Source organism: Mixophyes fleayi, chromosome 5 (assembly GCF_038048845.1).
Source record: "Mixophyes fleayi isolate aMixFle1 chromosome 5, aMixFle1.hap1, whole genome shotgun sequence".
Taxonomy (NCBI): Eukaryota; Metazoa; Chordata; class Amphibia; order Anura; family Limnodynastidae; genus Mixophyes; species Mixophyes fleayi.
Window position 1 is genome coordinate 150192979 of NC_134406.1, and position 21098 is coordinate 150214076.

General features: G+C 42.1%; 1 pseudogene; it reads left to right on the top strand.

Annotated features, from left to right (window-relative positions):
- The first annotated feature begins 4677 nt into the window (after positions 1-4677).
- LOC142159485 (uncharacterized) lies at positions 4678-8218 on the top strand (annotated as a pseudogene).
- The last annotated feature ends 12880 nt before the right edge of the window (positions 8219-21098 follow it).

A 21098-nucleotide genomic window follows, 5' to 3' on the forward strand; every position in this document is an offset into this window, starting at 1 on the left:
GCCGCCGGAGAGTGATATTATCACATGATCACTGACTGACGTCAGTAATTATGTGTGAGTGTGTCGTGCGGCCAGGCGCATCGAATTAAGAAGAGGACGGCCACTACAAAACAGCAGGCACCACTCCGCTGCTGCACCGTCCTCTGTCCCAAACTGCTGACTAGATTAGAAAATCTAGTCAGCGGCGCCCTGCATGTCCCAGCACCATACGCAACTGCCTAAGGTTGCCTATTGGAAGCGCCGGGCCTGTGTGTGTGGGCAGTATATAAATATAGTGTGTGTGTGTGTGGGGGGGGGAGGCAATATATAAATATAGTGTGTGTGTGGGCAGCATATAAATATAGTGTGTGTGCGGGCAGCATATAAATATAGTGTGTGTGTGTGTGTGTGTGTGTGTGGTCAGTATATAAATATTTTGTGTGTGTGTGTGGGCAATATATAAATATAGTGTGTGTGTGTGGGCAGCATATAAATATAGTGTGTGTGTGGGCAGCATATAAATATAGTGTGTGTGTGTGGGCAGTATATAAATATAGTGCGTGTGTGTGTGGGGGGGGGCAGTAAATAGATATACTGTGCGCATGTGTGTGTGTGGGCAGTATATAAATGTAATGTGTGAGTGGGCAATATATAAATATAGTGTGTGTGTGCAGTATATAAATATAGTGTGTGTGTGGGCAGTATATGAATGTAGTGTATGTGTGTGTGTGTGGGGGCAGTATATAAAGTGTGTGAGTGGGCAGAATATAAATATAGTGTGTGAGGGAGGGGGAGTCTTAATATAGTGTGGGAGGTAGGCTATTTAACGGTGGAGTGCAGGTGGGGGCTAATTATTTACTGAGTGCTATTTTATTTGTGGGATGATGGTGGGGCTATTTAATTTAATATTGGGGCCTATTAATTTAAGGTGATGTGACGGGACCTTTAATTTAATGCTGAGGTGGTTTGAGGCTATTAATTGAATATGGGACCGATTTATTAATTGTGATTGTGAATATGAATTATTTAATGCTGGTGATAATTATGGGAAGTGGTTGTATTAAAACATAAATGCTATTTAATTTATTGCTGGGGCTGTTTAAAGGGAGGGAAATAGGTCTATTTATTAAATGTGTTTGCTATTAATTTAATGCTGGGGCTGGTTGGAGGGAAATATATCTATTTAGCAAATGTGAATATTATTATTTTAATGTTGGGAATGAAGGGAGGCCTAATTATAAACCTTGCTATTGATTTAACACTGGGGCTGGTTGGAGTTTTCTAAATCTCATGTACCCATTTTTTGTCCAAATAGGGTATCCAACATAAAAGGATGCAGACAAGCAGCAACTGATCTAAAGACACCAGCAGCCACAAGTGGTGAAAGTGACAAGAACAAGTAGGAGAAAGCAGGACAGTCTGCAAACAGTCCTGAATCTGGAGGGACAGTCCCTAATTTGGGTGAGTTCCTCGCTTGGTCAGGATATGGACAGTTGGGAGGTATGTCCCCCTTCACACTGTACTGTTCCTGAAGGCAGAACTGCGTGCACCTAACAGTAGTGCACACAGTATTGCCTGTGTATTGTGTTAAAATTTGTATAAAAGATAACCATGTTACATCATTGGGGTCCCTGTCTAACGTGCCCCAATGATGAGAGCCTAAATCCAGCTATAACCCAGGGTGCCAGATTGACACCTAGTGCTCTTCGCAGTACCAGCCCTCTTATTTGTTTTAAGTTAATCCTAAAATAAATAATAACTCTATTTGTATACAGGGCAAAGAAAAGCAATCCCTTTGCTGGCAAAAACATCAGATTTTTAAAGCAAACAGGCTTAAGGTATTTTGATAAATCCCATTATAATCAGACAGGTATGTACAGAAAAAAAGTGCTATAGGGAGAAAGAACATATAAAATAAAATGCATGATTAAGTGAGGTTTGCTTTTTGTTGCATTATTTATTTTCATTTCAGATTTATCATTTATAATAATAATGTATAGCTGGGTTAAGCAACACTAAAATAGCCTAAATAAAACATAAATATATATTGTGTCGAAAACTCCCCTTTAAGGATGGGCCGCTACCTATGGGCCAGTGTGGTGTGCTTGCCCCCCGGGCTAAAGTCTGCCAGCAAGCCCCTGAGTATTAACACCCTATTGTCTGTCAAACAAACCAAATATAGATATATATTCTCGGCGCTCTAACACTATAGTCTAAATAATGACTAGATGTATGTCTGATATCCCGCAGCTGAAAAGAACCTGTGGGTTCTGGAAAAACAACTAAATAAAAGAGGCAGAGGCTTAGACTATTTGTTGGATCTCTCTCATACTTACATCACCCGACCAACGTCTAGGGACCAGGAAAGTTACGGTATATATCTTTTCCATATTGCATTGGTTTCAATTGCTAATTATATCAGACTTCCTATAGAGTGTGATACCATTGTGTTACATTCCATATACCATCGTGATATATAGATACTAGCTGACAAATTGGGTAGAAAGAGTCACCGTCTAATAAACCTCTATATTAACCACCAATATATTGGATAAATATACAACTTGCACAAATTGCTGGGACTGTCTATTATACAGATACAAAATACATTTTTCATTTATCACCACAGAACTTCTTAATCTGGGGACTACATGTTAGAAAAACCTTTTTTTCTCTTGTTATTTCTTTTTCAATATTGACGACACACATCTGCCTATTCAGACAGATTTTTATCCTGAATATCATAGGTTTAGGATTTATTATCCAATATATGTATTTTTATGAAATATTATTGTGAATGACAATGTTATTATCAGTGCACTGATATATGTTATGGTATATTGTTATATATTTTTGTGTTTTGTTTTTTAAAATGTGATTTTTTTATCAATTACGTGGATTCAGTTACTATAGGTGTTGCCTGTTTTCTCAGCGCTGATTATTGTTTTTATTTACCTTTTTGTCTGTCTTGTGTTCTGTGATTGAACCACTAATATCTAGCATTAATCACTCTGTTTACATTCATAAACAATAATTGAATAATTAATTAATTCCCTACATTATGTTAAACATAATTTAATGTATGTGCAATGAAATTAGAAGGATTTAACAACAGCGCAAAGTTTATTTAACATAATTAATTTGACAGTAAAATAAACAATTTTACTTTAAATGTAACCAAAACAGGGCAAACCAGAGGATGCCATCTAGGGGTAAATATATCAATCTGCGCACTCTGCATGTCGAAGAGTTTTGCCTGTAAAGACGTTTTAAATCTGCCCTGCAAAGTGGCCGAATATCAGCGAGTTACAGAATGCGCAGATTGACACATTTACCCCCTAGTGTTGGATGCTTTCCAGGTAAGCCTGGACCTGTTTCATCAGACAAAGGTTCTTCCTTGTTTGCAGAATATGTGAAAAAAATATTTATAAGTGTGAATACATACAAAATATGACCTTTAAAATTAAACCTTCTGTCTGCCTTTTGTTTCTTTTTTGTGTATGCATACATTGCTTGTCTGAAAGACTTTACATTTTTAAACTTTTAATAATAAATGTACAGCGAAGCCTTATATGTGTGTGTGAGAGTGCCCTTCACTGCAATAAGAAAAAAAACCTCAGGAAAAAACTAAAATATACCAGAATATTTGTTCTTATAATCTATAATATAAATGCTTAGTGGCGTGTGTTAGTCTGTCTGTGTGTGTGTGTGTGTGTGTGTGGAAAAAAAAAACCAAGCTGCAGTGCCACCTGCTGGGTTATACACTGACCTACTAAATTCTTAGTGTGTGTGGGAAAAAAAATTCAGAAAAGGCTGAAATTTGGTAGGGCTCAAACTCATTTTCGTGAGGTAATTTTACCTCATGAACACACATGTATAGCGGCGTGTGTCAGTGTGTGTGTGTGGAAAAAACTATTTTCTCAGAAAGGGCTCATCCAATTGACCTGAAGTTTGGTATACTGACATAATTTGACAAAAAAATTAGAATAGTGAAGTCAGTTAACTTCCATCATCCCCCCTTCCCCCCATGGGAGGGGTAGTAAAGGCTAAATTTACGAGTTGAGGGGTCAAACTCATTTTCGTGAGTTAATTTTACCTCATGAACACACATGTGTAGTATATTACTGTGCTACCCGCCTTCCTAACAACTTTGCAAACACCTACTATTACTACTCACGCCTTCCTAACAAGTCGCCAAAAATTACTACTCACGCTCTACTGACAAGTCAGCAAAAAACTACTATTGACGCTTTCCTAACAAGTCAGCAAAAATTACTACTCAGCGCTGTACTAATAAGTCCGCAAAATATAAACCACAATCCAACTTCTATAGCCCTCACTATCAAACAATAGCAAACAAATTCATTATCTTATTTTTATATTTTTATTCTTATTTAAATGGGGAGATCAAAAAAATATGCAAATGAACAAGAGGGGCGAAGGGTGAAAACTGCCCAAATGCGCAAATCAAGACAGAGTCAGCGTGAAGATATGCGAGAGCAGGAAAGAGAGGCAAATAGAATTGCAATGAGACAGTTAAGAGAGAGTCAGAATGACCAGATGCGAGAGCAAGAAAGAGAGGCAAATAGAATTGCAATGAGACAGTTAAGAGAGAGTCAGAATGACCAGATGCGAGAGCAAGAAAGAGAGGCAAATAGAAATGCAAAGAGACAGTTAAGAGAGATTCAGAATGACGAGATGCGAGAGCAGGAAAGGCAGGCAAGTAGAGTTGGAATGACACAATTTAGAGAGAGTAAGAGTGACGAGATGCGAGAGCAGGAAAGAGAGGCAAATAGAGTTGCAATGAGACAGTTAAGGGAAAGTCAGACTGAAGAGATGCGAGAGAAGGAAAGGCAGTCAAAAAGAGATGGAAGGAGACGATTAGCTGACGCTAAAAAGAAAAACTTAATGACAGGTGTGTTACCTTTAAAAGCTAACAAAGATGAAAATGCAGTAGACCAGCACTACTGTGGAAACATGAATGTAAGATGCGAGTTTTGTAACTCAAAGAATTTTTTGGCCGAAAGGCCACAAGATGAAAAATTTACTCAATGCTGCCAGAAAGGAAAAGTTAGATTACAACAGCAGGATTTTCCTGACATTCTAAAAAAATTGATGACAGAAAGAAAAATTGATAAGTATAGCAAACTATTTATGGAAAACATAAGAAATTATAACAATTCTTTTGCTTTTGCATCAATGGGAGCTGCTATAACTACACCAAAAGGAAAAGGACCTTATTGCTTTCGCATTCAAGGTCAGATTTATCATAGAACTGGAACTTTACATCCAGATGATGGCCAACGAAAGTTTGCTCAACTTTACATACTTGATACTGATGATGCATCAAAGGAGAGAGCAGATATGCCTGAAAATAAAGATTGCGATGAGCATATTATGGAAAAAATTGAGAAATTACTAAGAGAAATTAATAAGTTGGTGGAGGCGTACAGAATGTTACATGAGGTTGAAAAAGATGCTAAAAGGGAAGCAATGAGGAATAATACAGAGATGCTTAATATTATGATGGCAATTAAACAAGACCGAGAAAAAGATCCTCGACGTTACAACGTAGCAAGAGTGAGTGAAGTAGCTGTGGTATTTCAAAATACGGATGGGGAACCTCTGTTTAATAGAGATATTTTGGTTCATTTAAGACCAAAACCAGGAGTTCCTCCTTTGAAAAGACTGAGCATTCTTGATCCCAATCTTGATGCTATGGTGTATCCACTATTCTTTCCACGTGTGGAACAAAACTGGAGCACTGAAATGAAATTGATTGGAGCGAAAAAGAATGATCGCTTGACTATGATGATGTTTTACAGCTATAAGCTGTCCGTAAGAAATGAGTTCAATCCTCTACTTAATGGTGGAAAATTGACTCAGCAATATATTGTTGACGCTTATGTCAAAGTTGAAGCAAATAGATTAAATTGGATCAAACCCCATCAAAAAGATTTGCGAGTAGAACAGTACAGTGGCTTGATGGACCACATTAATGAAAGAGCTGAAGATAGAGGGATTCCTCCAGGGAAAATGTTAATTTTACCATCTTCTTTTGAGGGAAGCCCGAGAAATATGCAACAAAGATACCAGGATGCAATGGCTATTGTGACTAAATTCGGGAAACCAGATATATTCATAACTATGACATGCAATCCAAAATGGCAAGAAATTGTAGAAAACCTGGAGCCTTGGCAACAGGTAGAACATAGACCTGATATGGTAGCGAGGGTTTTTCATTTAAAACTTAAAAGTTTACTTGAAGAATTGAATGAAGGACTATTTGGAATGCAAGTGGCAAGAGTTCACTCTATTGAATTTCAAAAGCGTGGACTTCCACATGCACATATTTTATTGATTATGGATTCTGAGTCAAAGTTAAAGACAGAGTAAGATATTGATAAGATGGTGTCGGCTGAGATACCTGATAAAGAAAAATTTCCATGACTGTATGAAATCGTCACCAAAAATATGATACATACGCCATGTGGCTTGAGAAACCCCCAGTCCCCATGCATGGACAACGGAAAATGCATGAAAAATTTTCCGAAAGATTTTTGAAATTCAACAGTAGGAAATCTAAACGGTTATCCAAAATATATGAGAAGAAAAGGGGTTGAGCATGAGGTGAATGGAAAAATATTTGACAATTCATGGGTTGTACCTTACAACACATATTTGTTACATTTGCCACATCAATGTTGAGGTGTGTGCATCAATACAAAGTGTGAAGTATTTGTTTAAATACGTATATAAAGGACATGATTGTGCCAATGTTGAAATTAAAGTAGATAAACATGATGAGCCTGCGAAGCATGTAGATTCGAGATATGTGAGTGCTCCCGAAGCAATATGGAGAATATTTGCATTTCCAATGCACATGCAGACACATGCCATCATACGATTGGCGGTACATATGCCTGGACAACAGATCATAATCTTCGACACAGAAAATATGGAAGACTTTGTACAGAGATTGAATAAGAATTCAACTCTCATGGCTTGGTTCAAGCTGAATGAAACCAATCAAACTGCTCGCCAATTTTTTTATCGAGAAATTCCTGAGCATTTTGTTTTTGAAAAGGGAGTTTGGAAAAAGAGACAGAGAGGAGGACACAAGTTGATTGGAAGAATGTACTCGGTGGGGTTAAAAGAAGGGGAGAGATATTATTTGAGATTAAATTTGTTACACGTCAAGGGAGCTACAAACTTCCAAGATTTGAGAACTGTTGGTGGAGTGGAATATTTGACTTTTCGTGAAGCGGCAAAAGCAAGAAGATTTTTGCTTGATGATACGGTGTGGAAATCGACTATGGAAGATGCAGTTGTGTGTAGTATGCCTCGGCAACTACGAGATTTATTTGCATACATATGCGTGTTTGGCTCTCCGACTGATCCACGCAAATTGTATGAAGAATTTAAACAAGATATGATGGAAGATTACTGTCACAGACTTCATTCGCAAGACCCTACTTGCAATGAATGTGAGGGCTATGCCCTTAGAGATATTAATGATGTGTTAGCTTCCCATCGAATGAGTTGTGCACATTACGGACTTCCGAGTCCTCCAGTTTATTTGCCAGACATTGATCAAGAAATTGATCAAGAAATAGAAAGGCAGCAAGCAGAAGAAATGAGCCTTACGTTGAATGAAGAGCAGAGAAATGCATATGACAAAATAACGAAAGCAATTTCGAATAAACCTCTAAGTGAGAATTTGTTCTTTATTGATGGCCCTGGAGGAAGTGGAAAAACGTACCTTTATGCTAATTTGATCCATTTTATGAATGGGATAGGAGAGAAAGTGATTACTGCTGCCTCGACAGGCATTGCAGCTAATCTTTTAAATGGAGGAAGGACAGTCCATTCCTTATATGGACTTCCAATTCCAATTAATGAAACATCTGTATCCAGAATTAAGCCAACATCCGATCAGGCTAAGAGCCTTCAGCTCGCAAAATTATTTATAATTGATGAGTGCACAATGGTTTCTAACCATACACTCAATACAATAGATCGTCTTTTGAGAGAAGTGATGAAGAATAATATACCCTTTGGGGGGAAAGTTATTTTACTGGGAGGTGACTTCAGACAATGCTTGCCGATTCTACCGCATGCAATGAGAGCTGCCATTGTGCAAGGAAGCATTAAGTTTTCGAGCACATGGAGGCAATTTAAAAGACTTGAATTGAAGATTAATCAGCAATCGGAAGATCCTGAATACAGTGATTGGTAGTTGAAGTTGGGAGATGGAGCTTTTACAAATGAAGATGAATTTAACGAAGAAACAATTGAGATACCACACGACATGGTATGCGATGATATTGTTAAGGAGATATTTGGCGAGAACATTTCGATCGACATGGTTAAATCTATGTCGAATCGAGCAATTTTGTGTCCCTTAAATGAGGACGTTGATAAACTTAATGAAGAGGTGATGGAGATAATGGAAGGTGAATTTATGATTTATTTGAGTGATGATGCAGTACAAGCAGACGATGACACTGAGAAAGAAAATTTCCCAGTTGAGTTTTTGAATACGTTGACTCCTTCCAGAATGCCAACGCACAGATTAAGATTGAAAGTTGGAAGCATTATTATGCTATTTAGAAATCTGAATGTTAAGAGAGGACTGTGCAATGGCACTCGATTAGTAGTGACAGCACTGAAAACAAATGTGATACAAGCAGAAGTTTTGACTGGCTCTGCTAAAAGAGAAAAGGTGATGATACCTCGGATTGACTTATGTCCATCCGAAACAGGACTGCCGTTTAAGCTAAGACGGTGGCAGTTCCCTTTGAAGGCGGCATTTGCTATGACCATTAACAAGTCACAGGGTCAAACACTTGACTGTGTGGGTATTTATTTACCACAGCCTGTGTTTGGTCATGGACAATTGTATGTCGCATTTTCACGAGTACGGAGAAGCAGTGATGTGAAGGTGCAGGTTATGAATACTGCCCTTCAAGGAAGACTGATTGAGCACAGCGATAAGGTGTTTAGCAGAAACGTTGTGTATCGAGAGGTTTTAGACCAGTAAGACGATGGAGATGAAGGATGTGGTGATAAAGATGAAGAACGAGGTGATGGAGAAAAATGATGAAGTGGTGACATGTGGACAAAACCACGTTAAAAAAGTGGCTTGCGTCGGGAAGTAACGCTCTTCCCCTGAGGAGGTCTGGGCTATGGCCCAAATGCATGACAAGAACCTTTTTAACACCTTAAGTAGCTTGATTTGACTAGAATGCATGAGTATCATGCATTGGTTAACTTGTATGCCTATATATTCATTACTGCTTACTACTTTAACATCTGTTAAAGTGTCCAATAATAATGAAAATTAGCAGGATGGCCTTACAAAAAGTAAACATTTATCTTACCTGCACTTGAGGTAATTGTCAATAATGTAGTGGATAACCAGCTGAAAACTAACAAGCAACTAACCGCTGTGACAAAAACTGCCATATGTGATGAGATCACTCAGCAGAGGGATATGGTAGCATCTATCCACTGCTTTATATCTGTGATCTAAAAAGATGTGGCAGGTTAGATGTTTAAATGGCCTGTCTCCTCTGTAGCAGACCATGTTGGCCTGCATCGATCCACTCAGATCAAGGGAGTGATCGTGGTATATAGTGGCAAAATATAATCAGCACAACATCCCCAAACCGAACCAGGAAATACCATAAATTTAAAACATATAGAAAATAGTAATTACAGGCTTCTCTATCCTGTACTTCACCGGCACACCTGCACCTCATCCCACTGTGCATCCTAAAGTTAGGTGTCCATTATTAGGTGGCCGCAATGTCGTTTTTTGATTTTATGTTAAATGTTTTCCAAATCCATCCAGTGGAAGTTCAGACCAGCATACACCAACGGGAGGTCTGACCCGGACCTCAACCCCCTAGTAGGTCATTTGGGATCCAATGTTAGCAGTCTATGAAGTTTCCAGATCCATTAAGTGGAAAGCTCAGAACAGGCTCCCTGGGTTAAAGTTCTACCCAGTGTACACCAACAGAAGGTCCGACCGGGACCCAAAACCTCAGAAAACCTGGCAAGGCTCTAGCTGGACCACCTCGCATTGGTTTCTTCCCAATCGATACAGGGGTGTCCGAATGCATAACGGACAGAAAAGCAAACCAAATCCATCCAGTGGAAGGTCCAGAACTGGCACCCTGTATAAAAATTCTGTCCAGGGTACACCAACAAAAGGGTCGACAGGAACTTAAAACCTCATGGAGTGAGGTTGTTGTCACTCACAAAATGATGGAGCTGCTAATTCACAGAATATTAATATATAAATAGGGCCAAATCTCTGGACATTCACAAACCACGCTCCAGTATGTAGCACCAAATTTGCATACACACTTAAATAATTACTGAGTGGGATGGAGGACCTGGGATGGATCAGACCTTCAGTTCAGACTAAAAACAGAGACATGATATATATATTACTACAAGCGCCAACATGCATAAACACTTAATGGTAGCCTGGGAATGTTGGAACCTGTAGTGCACCTAGAGCAAACATTTTTTATGATTTTATCAATTATTATTACCTCACAACCACTGCACCAGGAGTGTGGGAAGAGCACTCATGCTTTTCAGCACTGAGCTGGTTAAACCTAACATGGTCCCACATATTTGTTCACCAGATCTCCCTAGGGAATCCTGCCCCGTGCTGACCAGCCTGGGGCTTGTTTGGTATTATGGCAGGGGGACCCCATGCAGCTGGTTTCTATAATATAGTGCCACCAGCCCAGGCTGACAAATCTTAGTGCTAGCTTTTGTAAATTCAGGTACATGCCATGCTTTTTTCACCTTGATCTTGCAAATACCAGCCTTGGCTGGCAGTACAAGGTCTAGTTAAGGTTTGTAGGGGGGAGCTACGGTGCTTATTTTCTTAAAATTATCATTGTTTGTTTAATGATCAGCCTTACAAAGCCCAGTGCAGTAAATATATTAAGTGATGTCACTGAGGGGGCAGGAAGTTTAAAACTATTCAGTTACAGCCTTTGGCACAGCTCGGACTGTTAAACTTTTAAATAAGAGTGCCAGTGCTAATAGGTATGAAATCCACATTCATTAAAATGGGGCATATTTTACCTAGTTGTAAAAAAAGCTAAATATTTCTTAAAAATGTCACCCCTCAAATGGAAACCACTGTCACAATAGCTTCATAACAACAAAAACCCCTGATGTTAAAATGCCCTGCACACTGAGTTACGCTCTTCCCAAAAAATGGAAAAACTGTGACTTTTTGCAAAAATCAAGATTGATTGTAATTTTTTATTCTTTCATTATGAAATTTGACCTTCAGCACTCAGAGGTGGTTCTCCATTTCTGTACCAAATTTCAGCTTAATAGATGTAATACTTTTTAAGATGTAGCCCCTCAAATTCATGACCACTTCTCACAAAATGAACATGACAAAATGTGTTTTATTAGAGTCCACCCTTACTAAAGCACATTGTTGACCCGGTGCCTCCTTAAATTATGCTTTTTAGACCAGAAATATTACTGTTGGCTTTAAAAATGACATAATTTACAGCTAGCGGCATGTTATTTCCCCGGAATTCTTGCAAATCAGTTTAATAAACAACCGGCTTTAAACCTGTGGTGGAAAATAGACGGTCGGGTAACCATTGTTGGGGTAGGTGGTATCAGGTGGTAGCTGTTGTAATAACTGCTACCAATATATATGTATATATATATATATATATAAATATATGTATTATTAGATATAATAAATACTGGCGCTCAAACTCAAAATAAGAGAGTAAATAATAATATAAATCACCGATCTTGGTGTACACTATTCTTCATAAGAGTAGGCAGCCTCCCTCTTAATTTTCGGATGGTACTCCGATCGAGAAATAAGTATTGTTAATATAGAAAGAGGGATGATGGCGCCAAATCTAGTAGTGCTAACTCGTACAGAACGTCCAGACAGTCAGTATTACTGTATATATTATTATTATTATTATTATTAATATTTATTTATAAGGCGCTACAAGGCATCCGCAGCGCCGTACAGAGACAAACAAAATCACAATACAATGGGAGACAGCACAGTACAGTAAACACAGCAACTCAGTACGCTCAATGCACAGCTAGAGAGGGCGGGGAAGGGGGAGGGAGGATCCGAAAATGACGGGGCCCAAGAAGGGGGGCGTGGAAGACAGGGAGACCCCCAGGGGGGAGGAGGGAGCGAAAGTGGATGTGGGGTGGAGGACCTTTGAGGAGGAGGGCTAAGTAGCTGGAGAGCAGAGTTAGAAGTGGTGGAAACAGGAGGAGAGATGGCCCTGCTCAGAGGAGCGTACAATCTAAGGGGAGGGGTGGACAGACAGAGAGACGCAGGGGAGAGAGGGAGAGTAGGGGGACAGAGGCAGAAGATAAGGTAGGAAGTTAAGTGGGAGACAGAAAGGCTTTAGGAAAAAGGTGGGTTTTTAGGGCCCGTTTGAAGCTGGATAGATTAGGGGAAGTTCTGATGGAGGGAGGGAGCTTGTTCCAGTGGAGGGGGGCAGCGCGGGCGAAGTCTTGGATACGCGCGTGGGAGGAGGTTATAAGGGGGGAAGAGAGGCGACGGTCAGAGGCAGAACGGAGAGGGCGGGATGGAGCATGAATAGAGAGGAGGGTGGAGATGTAGGGTGCAGTGGAGTTGGCGAGGGCCTTGTAGGTGAGTGTGAGGAGCTTAAAGAGGATTCTGAAGGGGAATGGGAGCCAGTGAAGGGCTAGGTAGAGGGGGGAGACAAAAGAGGAGCGGCGAGAGAGGAAAATAAGCCTAGCTGCAGCATTAAGGACGGATCGAAGGGGATCGAGATGAGAGTGGGGGAGGCCAGTGAGGAGGAGGTTGCAGTAGTCCAGGCGGGAGATGATCAGAGAGTGGATAAGGCATTTGGTGGCATCTTGGGAGAGGAAGGGCCGGATGCGAGCGATGTTGCGCAGCTGGAAGCGGCAGGATTTAGCAAGAGAGAGGATGTGGGGGCCAAAGGAGAGAGAGGAGTCGAGGATGACACCAAGGCATCGAAGTTGGGGGACAGGGGAGATAGAGGTGTTGTCGACAGTGATGGAGAGGTCAGAAGGGGATGGGGTATGAGAGGGAGGAAAAACTATGAGCTCAGTTTTGGCAAGGTTAAGTTTGAGGAATCGAGAGGACATCCAGGAGGAGATGGCAGAGAGGCAGGCGGACACCCTAGAGAGGAGGGAGGGAGAGAGATCAGGAGAGGAGAGGTATAGTTGAGTGTCGTCAGCGTAAAGGTGGTAGCTGAAGCCGAAGGAGCTGATGAGTTCACCCAGGGAGGAGGTGTATAGAGAGAAGAGTAAGGGTCCCAGAACAGAGCCCTGAGGGACCCCGACTGGAAGGGTGGATGGGGGGGAGAGAGACCCAGAGGTGGTGACAGAGAAGGAACGGTGAGTAAGGTAAGAGGTGAACCAGGACAGGACTGGGCCGGAGAGGCCGAAAGACTGGAGGGTGTGAAGGAGGAGGGGGTGGTCAACGGTGTCAAAGGCTGCAGAGAGGTCAAGGAGGATGAGAAGGGAGAAGTGGCCCCTGGCTTTTGCAGAGAGGAGGTCATTGGTGACTTTAGCCAGGGCAGTTTCAGTGGAGTGGAGGGGGCGGAAACCAGACTGGAGAGGATCAAGGAGGGAGTATTCAGAAAGGTAGGAGGTGAGACGGCTGCAGACGAGCCTCTCAAGAATTTTGGAGGCAAATGGGAGAAGAGATATGGGGCGATAGTTCGAGAGAGAAGTGGAGTCGAGATTAGGTTTCTTAAGAATGGGGGATACGAGAGCATGTTTGAAGGAGGAGGGGAAGATGCCAGTGGAGAGGGAGAGATTAAAGAGGTGAGCGAGGTGGGAGCAGGTGGTGGGGGAAAGGGAGCGAAGAAGGTGGGAGGGGATGGGATCCAGGGGGCAGGTAGTGGGGGGGGATGATAAAATGAGAGAGTGGACTTCCTCGCCGGTGGTGGGACGGAAGGAGTGGAGGGGAAGGTGGTTGGGGGGGGAGGACAGAAGAGTGGGAGGGGTGGAAGAGAGAGTGGAGGAGGAGATTTCAAGTCGGATGGCCTCGATTTTAGAGGAGAAGAAGGAGGCGAAATCAGAGGCAGTCAGGGAGGAGGGGGTGGGGGGAGGGGAGGGGGCCAGGAGAGTGCTAAAGGTGGCAAAGAGGCGGCGGGGGTTAGAGGACTGGGAAGAGATGAGGGATTTAAAGAAAGATTGTTTAGCGAGTGAGAGGGCAGAGCTGTAGGATGAAAGGATGAATTTAAAGTGGAGGAAGTCAGCCAGGGAGCGGGATTTTCTCCAGTGACGTTCGGCAGAACGGGAGCATTTTTGGAGGAAGCGGGTAAATTTGGAGTGCCAGGGTTGGGGTTTGGAGCAGCGGGGGTGGACGGAGTGGGCAGGGGCAACCGCGTCCAGAGCGGAGGTGAGGGTGTGATTGTAGAGGGAGACCGCCTGGTTGGGGCAGGCCTGGGAGGAAAGGGGAGAAAGGAGGGTATCGAGAGAGGAGGACAGAGAGGCAGGGTCAAGAGCATCGAGGTTGCGTATGGACAGAGTAGGTTTGGGCAGGGGGAGGGGAGCAGGAGAAGAGGAGAGAGAGAAGGAGAGGAGATGGTGGTCGGATAGAGGAAAGGGAGAGATGGAGAAGTTGGAGAGATTACATAGGTAGGAGAAGACAAGATCAAGGGAGTGACCAAGGCAGTGGGTAGAGGAGGAGGTCCATTGGGTGAGACCAAGGGAGGAAGAGAGGGTGAGCAGTTTGCTGGAAGCAGGGTAGGTGGGGTTGTCGATGGGGATATTAAAGTCACCGAGAATGATCGAGGGGAGATCGGAGGAGAGGTAGTGAGGAAGCCAGCTAGCAAAGTTGTCAAGGAAGAGGGAGGTGGGGCCAGGGGGGCGGTAGATGACAGTGACGCGGAGATGGATGGGGTAGAAGAGGCGGATGGAGTGAGCTTCAAAAGAGGAGAAGGAGAGGGAGGGTTCAGGGGGAATGACACGAAAAGTACAGGTGGAGGAGAGGAGGAGGCCAACTCCACCGCCAGGGCGGGCACCAGGCCTGGCGGAGTGGGTGAAGGAGAGGCCACCATAGGAGAGGGCAGCGGGGGAAGTAGTATCAGAATCGGAGAGCCAGGTTTCAGTAACGGCAAGAAGGTTAAAGGAGTTGGATAGAAAGAGGTCGTGGATAGCAGTCAGCTTGTTGCGGACGGATCTGGCATTCCAGAGGGCACAGAAGAAAGGGGGAGAGGAGAGGGGGGAAATGGGGATGAGGTTAGCAAGATGAGCAGCGCGCGGGGGATGGCGGGGAGGAACGGGAGAGGTAGGGCGGGGGGAGAGTATGGGTATGGAGTAAGAGCGGGGAGGCATAGTAGGGAGAGAGAGTAACAGAACAGTGAGATAGTGGGGACAGTGAAAAACAGGTAAGAACAAAGGCAGGAAGACAATGAAAAGGTGGAAGATAATAACGAATTAGGGCGTGGAGGGCATGGAACAACAGTACAGTGAGATAATAAGGACAATGAAGACAGGTAAGAATGATAGCAGAACAGTAAGATAATAAGGACAGCGGATAACAGGTAAGAATAAGCAGGGAGACAATAGCAAGATGGAGGACAATAACCAATTAGGGCGTGGAAGGCAAAGAATAATAGAAGGAGAGGTAATAAGGACAATGGAAATAGGCAAGAATAATAACAGGTAAAACTAGTTGCTGGTAAATATAAAATCAGGAAAAACAAGATAAAGGCATATAAATAGTAGAATAATAACAGGTAAAAAGTAGAAACTTGTAAATGTACAATCAGGAAAAACAAAATAATGGCATATAAAATAATGTTTTATATGCAGTTGATGCAGTTAAGCCAGGGATTCAGCAGGAGAAGGGTTAACTGACAAGCCGGGTCGGTACACAGTTGATCAGTTGCTGCAGATAAGCCAGGGATTCAGCAGGAGAAGGGTTAATTGACAAGCCGGGTCGGTACACAGTAGATCAGTTGGTGCAGATAAGCCAGGGATTCAGCAGGAGAAGGGTTAATTGACAAGCTGGGTCGGTACACAGTAGATCAGTTGATGCAGATAAGCCAGGGATTCAGCAGGAGAAGGGTTAATTGACAAGCCGGGTCGGTACACAGTAGATCAGTTGGTGCAGATATGCCAGGGATTCAGCAGAAGAAGGGTTAACTGACAAGCCGGGTCGGTACACAGTAGATCAGTTGATGCAGATAAGCCAGGGATTCAGCAGGAGAAGGGTTAATTGACAAGCCGGGTCGGTACACAGTAGATCAGTTGGTGCAGATAAGCCAGGGATTCAGCAGGAGAAGGGTTAATTGACAAGCCGGGTCGGTACACAGTAGATCAGTTGATACAGATAAGCCAGGGACTCAGCAGGAGAAGGGTTAATTGACAAGCCGGGTCGGTACACAGTAGATCAGTTGATGTAGATAAGCCAGGGATTCAGCAGGAGAAGGGTTAACTGACAAGCCGGGTCGGTACACAATAGATCAGTTGGTGCAGATAAGCCAGGGATTCAGCAGGAGAAGGGTTAATTGACAAGCCGGGTCGGTACACAGTAGATCAGTTGATACAGGTAAGCCAGGGACTCAGCAGGAGAAGGGTTAATTGACAAGCCGGGTCGGTACACAGTAGGTCAGTTGATGTAGATAAGCCAGGGATTCAGCAGGTTGTACATATTCATACAGATTCATGTATGTTGTACATACATTATTCCTGGTAAACATAAGGCTGTACTGTCTACCTGATCCCTGAAAAGTTACCCCATTGAGAACTTCTGTGCAGAGCCCATTGGTGTCTACTTCCTATATATCCCAGTGATATACATCGTATAGCAGTATCCTATGTCCACAGGATTTACAGATAAGCTTTTATACCTTATATATATTGTGAGTGTGTTTTATTATGATACATGCTGAATAAATTATTGCACATAAGTACTACACTATATGGCTTTTTCCTCTCTTAATACACCGTATGAGTGGAGTTTGTGAGCAGTGACTGTGCTGTGGCTGATGATCCAGTTACCATATACCTACATAAGATATCTACACGTCTGTTCCTGACCTCTTGAAGCTGACTGGAGCTCATTTCCAAGAACCTCTGATACAGATAAGCTGTTTATTTATATCTTTTTGGTACGTTGCCACCTATCACTTGCTACTGATTGTCACGGATACATCTGAAACGTTGTTTCCTGCTTTCTTCTGTCTGTGTTTCGGCATATGATCAGGAATTATGGACATTGGTCAATACTGCTTATACTAGCCTGACATGATGAACACTTTGTATTTATATTTCTATATACAGTAATACTGACTGTCTGGACGTTCTGTACCAGTTAGCACTACTAGATTTGGCGCCATCATCCCTCTTTCTATATTAACAATATATATATATATATATATATATATATATATATATATATATATATATATATATATATATATAAATGTCTCTATGTGTGTGTGTGTCTATACAGTATGTGTGTGGGGGGGATGAGTGTTGACAGGGTGAGTGAATGTGTGAAAGGGTGCTTGGAAGGTGAAATAGATGGGTAAATAAGTGCCGGGCTGGGAGTAACTATTGTGTGCTGAGTAGGGGTCTCACTGGGTCACCAGGTTGGTGGGTGCTGTGTGGGAAGATCTTCAAATATGGGAGCTGATAGAGTTGATAAAAATGTTATTTGGTACTGGGAGGGTGAAATGATGATAGAATGGAGAGGCATAGGTCAATGGGGGATTAATGAATTTTTGAGGGAATGGTTTCATAGGGAGTTAATTGATATGTAATCATGAATGTCGGTGTGTGTGTGAGGGAGTGGGCTCCCTACGATCTGGCGACAATGAGACAGCTGCAAATGTTTTAAACCATCCGCTATCATTCGCTCTCTCTGTTTCATTGTTGTCCAACTTACTAGAATAGTCAATGGGAAGTGCAGCTTCCAGGACTCGTGTGTCTGCTAATGCTTACTGCAATTTGCGATAGCAAAATGAGTGGGGCTTCTAAGAAAGAGAAAAAAATTGTTTGCAAGAAGAAAATGTATGCAGAATAAGACAACTTCAATTTTGGTAAATAGAAACGACAACAGTTGGCGAGTTCAAATAAAGCTATTATCGCTTCATCCCCATTTTCATTCCATTCATCCCCATTCTCTTTTGTGTAGAAGTTTATAGGGTGATCAAAACACAGTCTTTGTCCCCCCAACAGAAACCATGAGGAGGCAACTGCTCCCTCTGCCCCCCCCCCAACAGTTCCTACACCGTACCTAGAGTTTGTGCTACCCTAGATACAAATGAATTTTGATCCCTATAATGTATAAATAATCAAATAAGCTTCACACTTTACTGGCCCCATGCAAGTGCAAGCTGCAACTGAAATTAAAAGTAGGTGTTTGTCCTTGATGCATTTCCAGAATGTATACTGCATTAAAAGGTTGTCATAGGAATTATTAAACTCTTTGTGTACTGTTCCTCTCTAGAAGGCTTTTAATCTCAACATGTGTAAAAGTACAACCTATGTATCCAATACCTATATGTCCAGCCTATGGATACTCATAAGGACTCATGTAGTGTTGCATTAAATGTACATTACATACTGTGCATGTGCATCAAATAAAAATATGTATATGTCATTCTGCAGATTTTGATGCAACTTCCACTTGTGACCGTTTATGACTGGAGAGGGAGAATGGGGGAGGGAAGTGGGAGGTAAGCGTAGGCAGAGTACAGTAAAGAACTGTTCACGTAATTGAAGAAAGCGTGGATGTAGACACAGATATAGCTGTCAGGAGTCGTATCTCTTGTGGGTGCTGGAGGGCAAGTACAACAATATATAATATTGATGATGACAATAGCAGGACTACCTAGCCACTTCTGATGGGCTGATTGAAGATTGACTCCTCCAGTTGCTTAGTTCATTAGTGTGACTGCTATATAATAGGAAATTGCGACTGTCTTTTCACATTACTTAACAAATATTTCCATTTGGACTGGCGCAGGAAAGAAGATCCCCATTTAATTTTTAAAGGGGAAAAAAAGATGTTTTGCATTTTTATTTCAGTTTGTGTTTAATTATATTTTATATGGTAAACACAACATTCACAATTATTAATGACTGTGAATACACCATTCTCCCTTGTATACATAACACGTCACTACATTATTAGATTGTGTAAAATAGGGTAAAGTTAAGTAATATTTAGTACTCACACTATCAAATTACATCCTTATGCTTTCTCTATACTATCATGATGTGTAAGTATAGACATTTGTTACTGCTCACATAAATCTGGTGCATATGCTAGTGATAGATATCCTGGACACATCGTGAGATGCCCCTGACTGAACATATACTCGTAAATGTGTTTTCATGCGTACATCTTGCTTATGTTCAAAGCACGAATGCATCCAACTCTACATGAGCTCTCAGAAGATCTAACACCCCTGGCTGTGATAATTTGACAGCATTGGCAACTAAGTAAGGAATCAAAGGCATCACATGAACTATGCCCACAGCATCCTATCATCTGAATATACCTACAAGTGGTTTGTTGAGCAGGGAAGAAACATTTAAGTGAAAATAACAAAGTAAAAGATCTTTACTAGAAAGTATAGGCCTAACTGTTCTAATTGTTCTAGTGAAATGCATTAATAAAATATCACAGTCCGATTAAGGATTCCATTTCTTTTTTATTGCACCTTAGGGGTTAATTCAATTGGCCGCGTTACTTAAAAGGTAACGTGGCCTGCGCACTATTACCCTTATCAGGGAAATAGTGCGCATAAATACCATTATTACGGTAGTATTAACGCCGTTTTTTTGCTCGCAGCTCAGGTGCGAGCAGAAAGCCGAGTTAATATTACCGTAATAGCTATAATAGTTTTTACGCTGCGGCACTTTGGGGGGAATTGAACTACCCCCTTAGAATTCAAAACATTAACAATGCCTAATGTTTGCAATAAAAACACAATACCCATTACTGCAGAATTAAGAATTACAGCAATTCATTAATGTGGTGTTTATGTACTGCACCTAATCACTGATTATTACTTTTCTCTAAATATTCATGCATGCCCATGTGTATTGTGTATGTAACAAGTGTGCTTTGCTAAATGACATGAGTCTGACCTATGCAAGTCTCAAGAGTCTTTTGAAAGTAACCATGCCAGACAAATAACATCTCTGAAGCTTTGCAAAGTTTGTGAAAACAACCCTGCCAGCCAGGCAAAATGAGCAGAGGTGAGAAGTCCTGCCCTTTGAAATTCCAGACCTATCTCAGGACATCGATAACTCATTTCCAAAAGTCCTGTGTCATTCTGGGAATCTATCTGCCCTGACATTGAGAGAGTTAATTTCCCAAGGTGGGGGTGGAAGCAGTGTGAAAACTTAAAGTCCGTTTCCTGACCCAGTAATATTGTTCAGTTCTATGAGGAGACCTATGTATCTATGTTGAAGTGTGCCATCTTTCCCAAAGTGTACTCCTCTCATGCCAAGTCTTAAACTAGTAAGTTAGTGACTCTGTGTCACGGGCACTAGGAGTCTTGCCCAGGAATTCACCAGATGACTGGGCTTACCAGAGTGGGGAAGTTAACACAACGGTCCTCTGGTAGCAGGGTGACTAGTGGAACATATATCACAGCAGATGGAGAGAGAATGCCAATAAATAATAGGAAAGTCAGTGACTTGCAGCAATCTTGGTCAATGAGTCAGCGACTAGCTGATATATCGTGGAAAGGCAGATTTGAACACGGAGATCAGGATGGACGTGAGCAGATGCAGGGAGGTAGCAGGGAAGTCAGTGGTCTGCGTACAGCAAGTTGTACCACTGCTTATGGTGAAGAGACTTGTCCAGGTGCAGGTAGTTAGCGGGGAAGTCAGTGGTCTGCGTACAGCAAGTTGTACCACTGCTTATGGTGAGAAGACTTGCCCAGGTGCAGGTAGGTAGCGGGGAAGTCAGTGGTCTGCGTACAGCAAGTTGTACCACTGCTTATGGTGAGAAGACTTGTCCAGGTGCAGGTAGGTAGCGGGGAAGTCAGTGGTCTGCGTACAGCAAGTTGTACCACTGCTTATGGTGAGGATGTGTACAGGTGTCGATGAGTGGAGGC